Raw genomic sequence first — 12,658 nt, 5'->3', positions numbered from 1 at the left:
CCAGTTTATATAGGCTACATGTAGGGGTTGGGGAAAACCAACAAAATACAGTCAGTCTGTTTTACAGTATTTCCTGTGAATAGCTTTGAGACATCTCAACATGATAATATGCCATATCAAATGTGTGGATTATTATTAAACTAAAAAGGTGACATCCCCTTTAAGACATGATAATACATTGCATTGTTCTCTGGACAATTTAGTGCATGATCTATATATCAGGAAATCCAAAACATGGCAGCTANTTTTTTCTGGAGAAATGGATTCCAGTTGCTCCCAATCACTATAATGTTTCTCTTATAAAACTCTTGTATTCACGCTTTAATTTTTTGTGCAAGGTTTTTTTTAGGATGTTATCACTCCTATCTTTCACTATTTCTCCCCCTCTCCACAATCTGCTTATTATTTTCTAAGAACATTTGAATAATTGGAACCAACCATTAGATTTAACCATTGGAATAAATACACAAAAGCGCTTCTGATCTCAAGAGCAAGCGAGCTTTCTCATATCAACCACGATGGGTCCACCTACCATATTTTGTCTGACGTTTTCTACCTACAGATTATTATTATTAATAATAATTGCATTTGATTTAGCACCTTATAAAAGGATATACTGTAAATTTTGTGGGTGAAACGCAGCAGGGATGTATGTAGGTGTGAGAGAGAAACTAGCTTTATTATATTGTATAAAGCACTGTATTAACATGTTGGACCGTTTGAAAGAATCTACTTAAATCAAAACTAATAATAGTGTCAGTTTATGCAATATATAATTAATGTATAATTTTTTAATGGTGTTAAATAGATGAGAAAGGGGGTGAGTTGGGTTGCAGATTACTGCAATTCTAATGTTAATTAAAATTTGAACACTCAGACTGGAGTATTGTTACATGTGGAGTAAGGAAACTTGACTAATGTTTCACCCCGCCCAGGAATCGAACCTGGGTCCTCTCACTTATAAAGCACGCACGCTATCCATATCTAAATCTTGCAGGAAATATTAGAGATGAAACTAAAGAAAAATTCAGAAAAATCTCAGCGGGAAAAAAAAGAGGGACTGTAAGTGCAGTGCTGCTTCACTAGACTCTCCCTTCACAAAATGTTTTCACTCTTCATCTTTCCTGCGGGGCTAGAAGGCATTATCCAGTATTTAGCCAAGTTGAGAAAGCAATTATCCAGGGTACAAATCCTGTTCTCCCATCTTCCAGACTTCCCAGCCAGTTAGATCCTGAGCAGGTGGCTATTCCTCCAAGGTTCAGTGAAACTGGATCCTCTGTGTGGCTGTATTTTTAATAGCTGCAGACTCAGCTCAATATACACCCAGCTCAATCCAACCTCCAGCTGTGGCTTTATCTGCACAAGAGTTATTCAAAGTAGATTCTTTACCAATTGTTTGAGACCCATTTCAGGCTGCTTTGCTAGCAGCTGGATATGGTCGCACAGTCTTGTCACCCAACATAGAGGTAGATTTCTTTTTAGTCCAAAATGAAGTACCATATGGCATGATTTAAACCATCTTAACTTTGTGTTCAAGTGTCAAACTTGAGCGAATGAACAACTCTTCACTGTGCTCCAGCTCTTCATGCAGAAATTGGAACCATGTGATGTACAAATTCCCTTTTAAAATTACGCTTCAAAGGAATTGCAAAGCAATCACTCTTTGAAGCTTTTCGATTTGTGTGCCTATATAAAAGAAGCACTTGCCAGTACGTTTCAAATGGGCTAACATGATAACCGTGTGCTGTAAGTGGATTTGTCAATGTAGATAAAGCCTCAGGGTAAAATTGTGACAAAATAAACTTTGTCCAGATAGCAATTTCATAATGTTTTTTTGTATTTTATAATTGGTAACACTGGGTTGTGTTCTCTATTGATGTGCTTCTGAAGGTAATGCCTCTGCTCCTCAGTCATCTGGACAGTGAATGGTCTATTATAACCTATTATGTATTTTCTTTATTTCCTTGGCAAAGCACTTGTTAATAATGGTGTTTTTCCTAAACAACTCTGTTCAATTTTATGCTTTGGACATGACTGTAATGAGTAAGAAGTTCATGTTGCTGCTAGGTAAACCGCCTTTGTTTACCTAGCAGTAAGTAGGAATCCAGTTGTTAGTCGATTGGCGGATCGCTTATCCAGAGGTGATAATCCCTTCAACAAAAAATTATTGATTAAAAAATAATAATTTAGTCACTCAATCCATGACTGTTTGTGGGACACCAATGTGCGCAATTGGCTACCGTATTTTGCCCACGAATATATACAGTCAATTCACTTTACAGTAAATTTTGTGAAACGCTTTGAGACGTCTCCAAGACCATCTCCAAACCCACCCGATCCCCCTGGTACAACAACCATCTCCGCCGCCTAAAAACCCAAACCCGGCTGCTCGAGCGCAGATGACAGAAACTGGCCTAACAGTCCACCGCCAACTGTGGCTCAAGCGTCTCCACAGCTACCGCCGTTCTTTGACACTCGCAAAAATGGCCTTCTACTCCAACATCATCTTGCAGGCTAAACACAACCCTAAAATCCTTTTTTCCACCACCCTCTACCTCCTCCGTGGCCCTCCTCAGGCCTCCTCAATTTTCACATCAAATGCCAAGTGCGAGGAGGTCACGGACTTCTTTTCATCTAAAATTCACAACATCTGCCAGGCAGCCTCATCCACCTGCCCCTTGTCACCCACTACCACTCCCTCTCTGTCCCCCTCACCCTCCCCATCATCTGCTCCTACCACCACCCCCATTCTACATTCCTTCCTCCCCATCTCTTCCTCCTCCCTCTCACCCACCAACACTTCCATGAAACCCACCACCTGCTGCCTCGACCCCCTCCCCACCAACTTGCTGGTCACCCAGCTCCCCCTCCTCTGCCCACTACTGGCTGACGTCATCAACCAGTCCCTCTCCTCCGGATCAGTCCCTGCTCCCCTCAAAACTGCTGTCATCACCCCCCTCCTCAAAAAAACCTTCCCTAGATCCCTCAAACCCCAGCCACTACCGCCCTATTTCTAACCTGCTCTTCCTCGCAAAAGTCCTAGAACGCGTTGTTGCCAATCAACTTCACGCACACCTCTCCTCCACACCCAAATCGAACTCCTCCAGTCTGGTTTCCGCCCACAGTACAGAGACTGCGCTTGTGAAAGTCACAAATGACATCCTCTCTATCTGTGACCAGGGCTCCCTCTGTCTCCTTGTCCTCCTGGACCTCTCCGCCGCATTCGACACAGTCGATCACGCCATCCTCTTCTACCGCCTTTTCTCCGGCATCCACCTCAGTGGGACCGCACTTGCCTGGTTCGAGTCCTACCTCACAAACCACCAGCAGTACATCTGCATAAACGGCTTCTCCTCCCGCTCTCACCCAGTCACCTGTGGGGTACCCCAAGGATCCATCCTTTGCCCACTCCTCTTTCTGATCTACATGCTCCCTCTTGGGGATGTCATCCGCAGACATGGGGTACATTTCCACATGTACGAGGACGACACCCAACTCTATTTTTCCACCACTCTTTGCGACCCCCAGTCCCCTGATGTTCTGTCAGCCTGCCTGTCAGATCTCAGGGGCTGGATGAGCGCAAATTTCCTTCAACTGAACGTTGACAAGATGGAAGCCATACTCTTTGGCTCTCGTCAATGTCTAAAATCTCACGGCTCTCATCTCCTCCACCTACCCGACCTCCCCCTAAATCTCTCCGAACCCATATGCAACCTAGGCATCAGGTTTGACCCCCAATTATTCTTCCCCACATCCGGTCCCTCACCAGCACCGCCTTCTTCTATCTCCGACGCATCGCCCGTCTCTGCCAATACCTCTCCGAAAGCCGCTGAAACTCTAGTCCATGCCTTTGTCACCTCTCGGCTGGACTACTCTTAACGCCCTCCTCGCCGGTCTCCCATCCACTGCCATCCATAAAATCCAGATCATTCAAAACTCTGGACCAAATTAATTCTCACCCGCACCAAACTCCGTTCCCCGATTACCCCAGTCCTTGCCAGACTGCACTGGCTGCCTGTCCCAGAGAGGATCGACTTCCTTGTATTCAAATCCCTCCACTCCTCTGCACCTCCCTACCTCTCTGACCTTTCTCCTCAAAACAGTACCCGTTGCCTTTGTTCCTCCGGCTCTGGGCTCCTCCTCGTCCCCTGAGCCCTCCGCTTCACCATCGGTGGCTGTGCCAAGGCTCTGGAACTCCCTTCCTCACACCCTTCGCCTCGCTCCCTCTCTTCCTATTTTCAGGTCCCTGCTGAAGACCTTTCTCTTTGAACCGCGCCTTTGGTCACCTTCCTCCCCCTCCCCCTGGCTCGACGCCGGGATCCGTTACTGTAAAGCGCTCTGTCTGGCGTGGAAGGTGCTATATAAATCCAAGTTGTTGTTCTAACTTGTCTGGCTTGCCTTTTAATATTAAATATTGAAGGGGGAAAGTAATTTGAACTATTTTTAATTAACTCTTACACCCACTGGTACCAATAAGCTTCTAGAGAACTGGTGTAAATGTAAGCAATCTGAATAAATTACATGGCTAATTGAAGGATCACTGTGTAACAATTGGTTGCTGGAATTCTTGTTGATATTTTCCCTTTTGTAGTCAAGGGGCACTGAAATGGGCTAGAGATTTGAACCTGAAGCCTTCTGATCTGTGAAGCTAATGTAATACAGCAGGCAGGTGGTGTCTTCACCTGCTGGGCTACCAGGGAAGCTGCCATGGGTTGATAATTCATTTCACACAGCCTTCATCTTTTACGCAGCCTTAACTTTTTATTAGCCTTACAAGTGCTTTGATAATTGATTTGTCATTTAACTATCCGATCAAGAGTGTATAACCATCTGATTAAATGCAATGTTAACACCTTGGACAAAGTGTTATAGTCCCACTGATTGAATGCACCTCATTGCATTTCTTTTATTAGATCTACATTGTGCTGTCAGTCCATAAGTTCAATTGTCAGCAGTTGAATAGACCAGTGTTCAGCATGTTGGTTGCAGCTGCAATATTAACCAGTGTTTGCAGAACACTGTGATGAACTTATTTCAGAGTACATTGTATGATATTGTATCATGCCCAGATTATAATAATAATAATCCTTGCATTTGATATAGCGCTTCTCACGTCTTCTAGACGGCTTCACAGATTATACTGCAAAGTGAATTGACTGTATATTTGTGGGCGAACGTGGCAGCCAATTGCGCACAGCAATGTCCCACAAACAGTCATGGATTGAAAAATGACTAATTTATTATTGTTTTGTTTTTTTGGAGGGATTATTATTAGGCGTGTGGAGTAAGGAAACTTGCCCAAGGTTTCGCCCTCTGCCTGGAATTGAACTCAGGTCTCTCACTTGCAAAGCAAGTGCTCTAACCACTGAGCTACAGGACTCCTTAGATTAGCTATTAAGTAAATATATATTAATTTTAAATCCCTATTAACTGTTTTGCTTTAGTTTAAAAAGAAATGTATATCTTTAAAGCATTTTATTTTGTACCGTGTTCCCAGACTTGTAATTTAGGCCCATTCTGATGCAACTGATTGCCCATACGTTGATCATATCATTGAAACAGGACAGCCCAGGACAGCAGTTAGGGCTCAGCAATAAGCCCAGGGTTGTGGATTTTGTAAATGAACTGAGAGTCCTGGTCCTGATTGCTACCCCTGTAAATCCTGCTGGAAGTGTCTGTGCCCATGTGGAGGTGAGGACAGGATCAGACACTGTTTTGATTTTCTGGTGGAATAAACTTGCGGACACTCACTAATTAATAGACTCATGAGGTACCAGAAGCTGTCTAGTGCCTGTGAAAATACCCCCCCCCCCCCCCCCAACCCCAAGAAGAGGATTAAAGCCTTCAGGAGGATAGGGAAGAGACAGATACATCCATTTAAAGTGGTCCTCAGTTGATTCATTTGATGTCCCATGTTACTGGAGAACTACATTAGGAGACTCTGTATTTTGGTTGGTTCTTCTTAAGTTATTTCCATGTGGAAGTGCAAATTGGGCTCATGTCTAGTTAGTGCAGTCAATTAAACATGAAATGCAGATGTTGCTTATTAACGGTTAAATCCTTGTGGACATAGTCAAATGTGTTTACTTTTCAGTGATCAGAAACACAACTGCTGCTGCTTTTAGCGGCAGCAGCGTTTAGTGTTTGTGCAGCACATCTTTACTACCTAATTGATTCATATTCATAATATTATTATTGTGTAATATGTAAAAGTTTGGGGAATCGAGAGTAGGTATGGAGGCTGAATAGGGCACTAGAGAGGCTAGGTACAGTGACATCTATTATAAGGACAACAGCCGCTTGCAATCATATAGTGCCCTTTACATAGGGTGACGCTCTTTACAACAATGGGATTAGATGCCAAGCGCAAGTAGCCATAGGCATGTTTGAAGAGGTAGAATTTGAGGTGAGAATTAAAGATAGAGAGTGATTAAGATAGCATCAGACAGGGAGACAGAGAGGGAGGGAGTTCCAGAGGTTAGGAGTGTAGGAACTGAAGTCTTGACCACCAATGGTAGTGCAGAGAGGATGAGGGATGAACAATAAACTCGAGTTGGCTGAACAGAGGGAGCAAGCAGAGGCATAGGGTAGGAGATACTAGAGGTAAGGAGGTGGCAAGGTGTGGATGAATTTGTTGAAATCAATTTTCTGAGAGATGGTGGAGCCTGGCAAGGACTAGAGTGATGCGTATAGGTGAGGATGTGGGCAGCGTAGTTTTGCATGGGTTGCAAGTTGTTAATGGTGGAGCTCGGGAGACCAGCGAGGAAAGTGTTGGAAAAGCATAAGCAGTTTCAAGAGTTTATAATAATAATAAAAATCCTTGGATTTGATATAGCGCTTTTCACTTCTTCTAGATGTCTCAAAGTGCTTCACAAAATATTCTGTAAAGTGAATTGACTGTATATTTGTGGGCGAAATGTGGCAGCCAATTGCACACAGCAGTGTCCCACAAACAGTCGTGGATTGAAAATGACCAATTTATTATTGTTTTGTTTTGGAGAGATTATTATTAGGCGTGCGGAGTAAGGAAACCTGCTCAAGTTTGAGAGAGAGAGGTTAGTGAAGTTGAATCGTTCAGAGCTGGAAGAGAGGAGTCGCAAGCAGGAGCAAGGAGGGTGGCTACAGTCTATTTCTGATTGAGTTGGAGAAAACTATGGCTCATCCAGTCTTGATGTCTGATAGGCAAACAGTTGTTATAAATATTGATCCAGAGTTCATACAAGTGTGTCTGACACTTGCAGAAACCCATTGCTACACTTGAGCGTATCTAAACCAGACTAAGTTCAAACACAGCCACTGCACTTCACAGTATATCATGTGAAGCGCTTTGGGCATCTTCCCAACATGAAAGGCGCTATACCAAATGTAAGGATTATTATTTGTATGCCACAAACGCATGGATATTTCTGTGTGTCTGGCATGGGAATGTGCACTTTCTCCCTGGAGGGCCTCATCCTGCTCACCTAATTTCAGAGAGTATGAGGCACAGTTTGGTAGGACCCGAAGTTTGGGGAAACCAGACTGTGTATTGGAGCGCAACTGGAATTTATAATTATATAAAACAGCAAAGCTTGCCATTGAAAGCACTGTTTAGCACGCTTCCCGTTGTATGTCCAGATTGGACCACCCTATCCTTTAGGGAGTTGACTTGCAGTGTTAACAGAAGCTAAGTGAGAAGAATCCTTGCCCCTCGAAGTCCTGTCGTTGAGCCAGGTTGGCTGGTCTGTCATCAGCAGTACCCTGGAGTACTGCAGGTTTCCTTGTTCCATAACCGGACGACTGCGATCACAACAGAGGATTGACTTGATTCTGACATTCCATTGCCAAGTATGACAGTTTGAAGCCAGTTCAACTCCAAAAAGACCCTGCTTACCTCCCCCAAGGAAGGCACTACAATAATAATCCTTGCATTTGATATTGTGTCTTATGTCTGGATGTCTCAAAGCACTCTACAGGATTTACTGTAAAGTGTAGTGACAGCGTATTGTGTAGGCAAACATGGCAGCCAATTTGTGCGATGCCCCACAGACAGCCTTGAAGTGAATGACCAATTTTATTTGTGGCATGTGGTCAGATTGCAGGATATGGGATCTGATCATGGTTTTATTTGTACATTCCCACCTGAGAACCTGGCTGATCTGGTGCTGGGTGTTTACCGTGTAGGGATGGGGTGTTAACATTGGCACATATCCTGCTTCAAACCCCCAAAATTAAAAAAAATTATGTGGTGACTCAATCCACGACTGTCTGTGGGACACTGCTTTGTGCAATTGGCTGCCACGTTTCGCCCACAAAATACAGTCAATTCACTTTACAGTGTATTCTGGAAAGCGGTTTGAGACGTGTCATTGATATAAGACACTATATCAAATCATCGATTATTATTATTATTGCTGAATTAGTGAAATCATTTCTCAGTCAGCCTGGCGCAGTGGTAGCACTCTTGCCCCAGAGTCAGAAGGTTGTGGGTTCAAGCCCACGTCAGGACTTGGAAATATAGGAATTGCTAGATGAAACAAGACCAAGGTCCATCTAGTTCACGTTCAACTACCCTGGTGGTTGTAATCTGCAATAATGGAGATAAATTGGAATCACATAGTCTAAGGTGACACTCCATTGCAGCGCTGGTGGTGTGTTGCATTGTCGGAGGTACCGACAATACAACAAACCTCCAGATGAAACGTTAAACCAAGGTCCCATTTGTCTGTTCAGGTGAATGATCTCATGGCACTATTTGCAAAGAGAAGGGAGTTTCTCCCAGTATCCTGGCCAACAATCTTCCAAATAAAATTGGTCACTGACTGTATGGTTGCTTGTATGACACTGCAGTGTGCAACTGGCTGCCACATTTCACTCCCAAAATACGCAGTTAATACAGTATATTCCTGTGAAGTGCTTTGAGACATCTCAACATCATGATAAGGCATTGGAATGCAAGGATTATTATTATTTATTACAATTGTCTGGGCTGGGTGCTAAAACTGTCACTAATCCTCCTGTAATAAACTAGAGAATAAATGCACTCTATTTCCACTGGCAGTGTCACTATAGTATCATGGTCTGCTTTATCTGTTTTTATGAACTTTATAGATGTGGGAGACACAAACAAAACCAATACTGAAAGGAAATCGGAATCAGAACTGCTCCACCTACTGTCTGTATGTGCTTTTACAAGCAGGGATCACTTCTGCTTTTCCCAACACGATGAGCCATGTGTAGGTGGGATGCATGGAATTCTCAATTTGGTTTGGATACTCTTGAGCATGATGATGGGTTTCTGAATGTGTCAAGACACCCGGCTGACTAAAACAAAATCACTTCTGTAAATTCAGGAAATCGCACTTTCGTGCAGTTTACAAATTTGATCTTATCAGCAATGCACGTGATGGAAAGGTTTATGTTCTTGCTGCAACTGTTACTGTAACATCTGAGAATTATATGGATTAAAAAAAGCGGAGGTGGATCTTGTTTGCATTTCATGCTTTACTCTTTAAAGCCACAAACTGCTGTGCTGAGGTGGGGACACTCCTGCCTCCAGCACTGTTCACACTAGCTTTTCTCTGCACTACAACGGAGATGAGGAGTGACCACCTGCTGGACACAGACTGCTCTGCCCTTATGTTTGTGTTTTAAGGTGCTGTGTATTTGCTCTTACTTCAGGGATCTGGTGAACAACATGAAAGGTACACTTGTTATGAGCTCAGTATGGTATTAATCATTTATTTCACTGAGGTTGTGCATTGAAGTTTGAAAGCAGCTTTAAAGATTTCTGCACGTGGGGTGTGCTTTCACACACCATTCCCACTAACACGTACTGACAATTAACACACACAACACCTCTCAAATCAAAGAAATTGTCACTATTTAAAACTTGATTTTACAGAATCTTAATGCTGTGGTGAATTCTCTCTTGGTTTTTCACTTTTTTCCAGAAAATGAGACTTCAAATCCACTTAATTCAGCACCGCAAGCTTCAGTGCGTATTGGGAACCTGGTTATATCTGACTCTCACCCCCCATTGCTTACTTCAGGTCTTTACCCTCTGTTCTCACATTCTGGTGTACTGCTCCTGCATCAGTCCCTACATCTCACCTTAAAGGCAGAAATTTCAGTCGCTGTGCTCTCTTTCTCCCAAACTCTCTTTCAAAATCTCTTTGTTTTGCCCCCTCTCTCACTGCCTTCGAAAACTTATTAAAAATGTATCTCTTCGATCATGCCTTTTTGGTCAACATTATCAAACTCACCCTTACCTTCTCATCCAGTTGATCCCTATTTTCTACAGCAATTTGAGATATTTGCCAACATGAAAGAAGCGATGTAAGTGCAAGTTGTTCTTCACACTGTGAAAGGTTCAGAGTGGAAGAACTGCTGCCCATTTTCCTTCTCTGGGTCCTGTTAAACAGTCATTGCTTTTTTGTCAGCTGGGTGTCTGGAATAATTTAAAGTAGCTGTTTTAATACTAAGCAATAGCTTGTGAAGATTGGGTCAGTCACGTTTTTTGGGGGATTGTTTGTTTGTGGGAGGAGGGGTCATTTTCTGGGTACAGAAGTGTGTAGTACAATACAAACTTATGATATCTATATGCTCCCTCTTGATGATATCATCCGCAGACATGGGGTCAACTTCCACATGTACGCGGATGACACCCAACTCTAACTCTCTGCCTCCACCCTCGACTCCAGGACCACTGCTGTTCTGACAGAATATCTGTCAGACATCAAGTCCTGGATGAGAGCTAACTTTCTTTAGTTGAACCTCAACAAGACGAGGCTCTCCTGATTAACTCCTGTCAACACCTCCACGCCTCAGGCGCTGACAGTATCACCATCCATGGTTGCACACTCCACCTTGCTAAGCCAGTCCGGAACCTTGGGGTCTTGTTTGACCCTCAACTATCCTTTCTACTCCAGATCTGTGCCATGACCCACTCTGCCTTCCCCTACCTCAGCAGCATCACCTGTCTCCGCCACTGTCTCACACCGCAGACCGCCGAAACCCTCACCCAGAAGTCTGCAGCCCGTGTCCTCTCCCGCACTAGGCTCCGCAACCCTATCACTCCCATCCTCGCCCAACTCCATTGGCTTCCTATCACACAGAGGATACAGTTCAAGATCCTGGTCTTCACCTTCAAAGCCCTCCATTGTCTTGCTCCCCCCTACCTTTGTGACCTCCTAACCCCCTACCATCTTGCCTGCTTCACGTCCCCCACCTTGTTCGCCCCACTATTGGTGGGCGGGCCTTCTGTCACTCTGCCCCCACCCTCTGGAACTCCATCCCGTAGTCCCTCTGCCTCCCCCCTCCCTTCCCACCTTCAAGACCCTCCTCTTCGACTGTGTTTTTGATTTCCCTGTTTCCCCACCTACCCTCCACCCGCCCCGACTCCAACCACCAGCTCGGGTCCGTAACTCTGTCTGTCCACTGCCTTGGGACGTCCTCCCGACGTGAAAGGCGCTTTACAAGTGTAATTTTGTTGCTGTTGTTACATTGATATAGCACCTTCCAAATCGGGTGAATGTCCCAAGATACTTAACACTGCTGGTTGGGTACCCAAGCTAGGAGTGGGATCTGAGGGAGCAGAGGAAGGGGCAAGATGACCAAAAGTGCGGTGAAACTGGTAGGTCTTGAGACAGATGGTATGCCAGCTACTGTCAAATTACAAAATAGTGAAACAAGCTCTGTCACCATCCTTCCCAGTTCTTATATTTCCTTGTGATGACAAAATATAGTATTATTCTCACTGGAATACAGCCAATGCCTGATTCCATATTCTTGGAAATCCCATTACCAGGAGGCTCCTTAAGGCAAATGCTATTTAATACTGAAAAGCCTGGCCAAGCTACAGTTAGCTGAGCATCAGATGTAAATGGTAAGTATATGTGAACCTGGGTTCAGCAATTAAATGTCTTGTTTTGCCCAGACACTAACCACTCATTTGCAATGTAAAAAGCAGTTTGGTATTTAATGCCGGGTCTTGTTCATCATTGTTTGTGGCTGACCAGCTGGTTAGACTGCAGATAGCGTGTTGCCATTTACAGCTGGGATGGGTGCCAGGCTCCTCCGGACTGTTGATCTGAGGTAACCTTTTCTTTCGCTGTTATGAAATGTACTCAGCAGACCGTGTAAAGTACAAAGAGTGACAGCTTATCACTGAACCAGATAGGCAGGTCATTGAAACTGTTCAGTGAAACTATTAGTAACAGCAGCGAGTTTACTTTGTTCAAGTTTACTCCTTTAATCATTACTATACATTGCTATACAGAACTCAAGCTGTTGAAAAACGTAACAGTTGAGTATTTTTAAGCCTGGCATTTGAAGTTTGAAGGCTCTCTACATTTGTCTATCTCTGAGGTTTAAGATCTTCTGCTTTTCTGAGCCGGTCCAATCCCTTCCTGGAAGGCTGGTGTTGAGTTGCTAATTTTGAGCTTAAATCAGCTGGTATTTTAGAATTAATTTACTTTCAGTAAACAGGTATTTTTTCTGTCAAGTTGGAAACTGAGGCCTGCTGATTTCCATTTTCTTTGCAAGTCAGTCATTCTGTTTTCCGGAGGTCTGCACATGCTCAAACACAGGCATGGGAGCTGTAGCACCCATTTCATAGGTATGAACCCATTCCATTTTGTAAACTGAAAGGTCACCTGCTATTTTGGCTGTTACATAG

Source organism: Callorhinchus milii, unplaced genomic scaffold, assembly GCF_018977255.1.
Source record: "Callorhinchus milii isolate IMCB2004 unplaced genomic scaffold, IMCB_Cmil_1.0 Scaffold3, whole genome shotgun sequence".
Classification (NCBI taxonomy): domain Eukaryota; kingdom Metazoa; phylum Chordata; class Chondrichthyes; order Chimaeriformes; family Callorhinchidae; genus Callorhinchus; species Callorhinchus milii.
Note: the sequence above shows the minus strand (reverse complement) of the source record.